Source organism: Pseudophryne corroboree, chromosome 10 (genome assembly GCF_028390025.1).
Source record: "Pseudophryne corroboree isolate aPseCor3 chromosome 10, aPseCor3.hap2, whole genome shotgun sequence".
NCBI classification, from domain to species: domain Eukaryota; kingdom Metazoa; phylum Chordata; class Amphibia; order Anura; family Myobatrachidae; genus Pseudophryne; species Pseudophryne corroboree.
The window spans coordinates 29,674,033-29,679,036 of record NC_086453.1 but is presented as its reverse complement, the minus strand read 5'-3'; the positions used below and the strand labels follow the sequence as shown (position 1 = coordinate 29,679,036).

At 40.2% G+C, this 5,004-nt stretch overlaps 1 pseudogene; it reads right to left on the bottom strand.

The window, feature by feature from the left end:
* Nucleotides 1-4,604: 4,604 nt before the first annotated feature.
* On the bottom strand, nt 4,605-4,723 carry LOC134968416 (5S ribosomal RNA; annotated as a pseudogene).
* Nucleotides 4,724-5,004: the final 281 nt, after the last annotated feature.

Below are 5,004 nucleotides of genomic sequence, written 5' to 3'. Positions count from 1 at the left end.
TTAGACCAACTTCTACATTTTATCCGCAACACATGAGAGGACAATTAATAGGTACATTCGAACAACTAGTCACGAGAGATCTAGAAAAACTAGATGACAAACCAAAAAAATTAAATCTTAGCTTAAAAGAAAAGGAGGCACTGAAAGACCTAATAGAGAACAAGGACATAGTGGTAAAACCGGCAGATAAGGGAGGGGGGATTGTAATCCTAGAAAAGAGCGATTATGTAAAAGAATCACTGAGAATATTAGATGACCCAAACACATATGAAATCCTGAAGCAAGACCCAACCTTAAAATACAAAAAGACATTAGAACATCTACTCAAGCAAGGCCTAGGACAAGGCATCCTAACCAAGAAAGAACATTCCTTTCTAGACAATACACATCCCATCACACCAGTCTTTTATTATCTGCCAAAGATACACAAAGACCGGACAAACCCACCGGGACGTCCAATCATATCAGGGATAGGATCACTAACAGCAAACTTGTCCCAATACATCGACAGCTTTTTGCAACCCTATGTACAGACTCAAAGATCATACATTAGGGATACAACTGACATTATAAAAACACTTGATGACATCACATGGTCAGAGGAATATTGGATATGTACTAGTGACGTGACTTTATTATATACAATCATAGATCAATCGCAAGGGCTAGAATCACTACGTTATTTTTTGAATCAGGACCAAACAATGACAACAACACAAACAAATTTCATTCTAGACTGTGTGAATTTCATTTTACAGCACAATTACTTTTGGTTTCAGGATTCATATTACAGACAAACCACCGGCACCGCTATGGGGACTAGGTTCGCCCCAAGTTATGCTAATTTATTCATGAGTAGATGGGAAGACACCCATATTTGGGAAGGGCATGACTTTGGGGCGAACCTGGTCCTCTGGCGTCGCTATATAGATGACGTAATTTTCATATGGAAAGGGACTGAAGATCAACTCCTAAGTTTCCTTGAACATATCAACTCGAACAAGTGTAACCTAGTATTCACTACCAACTACAGTAAAACCACTGTTAACTTTTTGGACATAACCATCTTTACAGAGGAGACGAACATCTGCACAAAAATATATCAGAAAAGTGTGGATGTCAACAGCTATATCCTCACAACCAGTGGACATCATCCCAACTGGTTAAAAAATGTACCGTCAGGCCAATTCAAAAGAGTTAGAAGAAATTGCACTAGAATAGAAGATTACCATATCCAAGCAAACCAAATGAAAAGACAATTTATGGATAGGGGATACAAAGAAGAGTCCTTAGACAAGGACTTAAAAGAGACTGCAGAGATAGAGAGAAAAACACTTTTAACATACAAAAATAAAGAAGGACAGACAAGAGACCAAAAAGACTGGAAAATCACTTTCCAAACCCAATACAGCTGTAAGAACAAAAACGTAGAAAAGATCATACGTGATCACTGGCACATCCTTTTAGAAGATGAACAACTAGGGACCATATTACCCAGACAACCAAAGGTGATATACAGAAAGGCACCAGACCTAAAATCCAGGGTGACACACAGCCATTTAGAAAGAAAAGGGACAATACAAACCACCTTAACAGGGAACAAATTGAACAAGGGCTTTTTTCATTGCAACTGTTGCCAATACTGCAAGTCCATCCACACCACAACAAAGAGTACACATAACTTTCAGTCAAACAATACACAGGAATCCTTTACTATTCAGGAACACATTACATGTCATACCAAGGGGGTCATCTGCCTAATAGAATGCCCCTGCCATTTACAATATGTAGGGAGAACAGTGAGACCCCTCAAGACTAGAATATCTGAACACATAAGAAATATAAGAAAGGGTTTAGAGACACACAGTCTCTCGGACCATTTTAGAGAAAGGCACAAGCAAGATCCAGCAGGGATGAGAATCCTAGGGATAAAAATGTTACAACACAATTGGCGGGGAGGAGACTTCATTAAGAAAGTAAACAAAGAAGAACTCAAATGGATATTCACACTCAAAACCCTGAAACCATATGGGCTGAATATAGATAACGAAGTAAGATCAGTGATTATGGGAGTCAAACCATGAGACAGTGGCCAAATTCTTGAGAGTATTCCCTATTTCACCACTGATATTATATCAACACCAAACAACTGTATTATGTTAAGTCATAACCCCTCGCCACAATACTAAAGGTATACATGCAAACATGAATACATGCGTTAAACAGAAGGTGCGCATACATGAAAATATTATGCAGAAACATATTATCAGCTTCATCAGTTTTATTATCGGCTTCATCTGTTTTATTATCAAGACATCACACCTTTATTTATTTACAACTTCTTTTTTTGGATGTTCCCTTAAAAACTGGCATCCATTTAATATTGTAAGACTGTCACATTTCATCCCCCACACAGTGCTAGAAAACTAATATCATTGCGCAACTCTTTATTTATTTATTTAATTATGTCTATTCTATTTTTTCATTTATTTATCTACCTACTTATCTACCTACTATTTGTCTCTTCCAAACCCCCATACTTAACTCCATTCCCATCTTTAATCCGCCCCCCACCCCGCCTCTAATTACACAGAGGACCAATGAGACAGAGACATTCTTTCTGGAAATGGGCTAAATAGCCCACTTCAAACATGGCTGAATTAGATTCCCTGACGAAGGCCACAACGGGCCGATACGCGTTGGAAACACACCACCAAACTATTTGCAGAATACTCCAGCCATTACATTCAACTTCAACAGAGCCTTAAGAGAGAGAGGAACAAAGACAGACGAGGAAGAACAGCCGCCTCACTGAAGGAGAACGCCGCGGTCACGTGACCTAAACACGTGACCTGAACAAACCCGGAAGCAAGAGGAGGACAGCGACGCTGAAGGATAACGGAGCAGGCCGCCGGCAAGAGGATACAGGACGGAGCTACGAGGATAAGGTAAGGGACTCTGTAGGAGAGGAGAAGGCACAGCAGACAGCCCATTAGGGCTAGAAGCAGTTGTCTTCCTCCCTCTCCAAGACGGTGACCGCTTCCCCATTCGCATAGACATCCACGGTGCGCTCAGAAGAGCGACACAGTGAACTGTCAGAGCACAGGGGTGGACGGTATGTCCGGAGCCCTCACTACCTGACGAATAGCAACCAGTAGGATCCCTTGCCGCACCGACCCTCCGGGGGTACCCCTATTTTTGTTTTTGTTTTACTTTTGAATCTCTTCCAGTCGGACTTAACAACAACACTGACCATAGGCTCTGAACACTCTAACAGAACTATAGACACTACAGAGGTGGGACGCCACCAACCTGAGTGTCTCCATCCCTCACTATCCCGTTCCCTTTCCCCATTATATAAACCACAACCCTACACAGAACTGCATAAGTTCTTATTGTGTGCATAGTTAAGACATTTTCTAATTTAAATAAAAGACATGATTGATGTTTTAAAATAATTCAATTAGCCTGAGTTATATGTGGACCTTAATCCGGCCCTGGATACACCGATGCTTCTGTACTCCATTCCTGTACTTGAAATTGATGCATTATTACTACTACTGTCCAGTACTAACAGGATTTTATGCACGTGACTGAAATGCCTGTCTCGAGAAACATTCTTCTGGAATCAAAAAGTTGATATGTACTTGGCCACAAGACACATTTGTGAGGAATAAATTACCTTCTATGGAATTATATTTGAAGAGGTGAATGCCCTCTATTCCAAATATTAAGATTTACTTATTAGTCCTGCAGCCTAGTGGCCCCTGCGGCACCCCCCAACCCCAATTGGGCTATTATCGATGACATTACAGATTTTTCTCCAGGGAGGGCTTACATGGTGTTTAAGGGGCTACACATAAAAAATAATAAACTTTCTTAGTGTCAGTTTTGAGCTGCTTTGATGTATTTTTGTAAAGTTATAACACAGGGTCGTGAAAGAGTTAAGAGTAGGAGGTTCGTTTGTTAATTTTAGGTCCAGTTTTGGGATTTTGGGAGTTAAGGTTTAAGAGGAAGCTACTTTTTTGTTTAATTTGGTAAACTATACACTATTTTAAAGATAGGGAATTTCATATTGCATGTCGACTCAAGTAAAATTGTATATACAAAGAGAAAAAGTATGACTCTAGTTTGGGCGCACTCTTGTTATTATTTTAAATAATGATCACATGAGAAATAAGCCTAGAGCTTGATATTGACGTCTAAGGCTTGTACTCTACTCCCTATTTAAAAACTCAAAACGGGATATATTCTGCATGAATAACCATGTTTATATAATGGAAAATGTGTCTGAAAGGAACACCATTATATGTTACAAAATAATGTGTGAAATGTTCAGATCTTAATTATACCTGGATAATTGCATAATGGAAGGTAGCTACATCACAAACTGCCTCCGTCTGCCAAAGATCTGTACAAACTTTGTTTGTATTAATGCGGCCCTGATTAGGGTTGGATTAGTGGGTGAGAGAGCCCACACACTGTGAAATGATTTCTAGTAGTTTGCCACTATCTTTGATAGGTAAATCATTAGAAGATTAGGAAAGTAGTTGGAATAAGTAAAGTAGTGATACTGCTGTTGGCGTTATTACCATAGGTGGATCTTCCTACTTCACCGGGTATTCCCTAGTAGTCACCCGTCTAGGTACTGACCCAGCCCACCTCCGTTTAGCTTCCAAGATCGGACGAGATTGGGCGTGAACGGAGGGGTATGGTCGTAGAGAGAACTTGCCCTACATCGCCAATGAGAGTGCACCGAAACGGAAGGATAGATTCCTTCTCGGGAGAAAATGTGATGAGATTGTAGGATGATTGATTGAATAACGATAGATAATTAGGTGTGAATCTGCTGTCCACGTTAGACTGGCGGGACGTGTACCCTAGGGGACTGGTCCGCCTGAATCATGGATGAGAGTTCACAGAAAGAAGGAAAGTGGGAACGTAGTAAAAGAGTTACAAAGTCATAAAGGACAAATATTTGAAGTTCTTGATTTCCTTACGGTC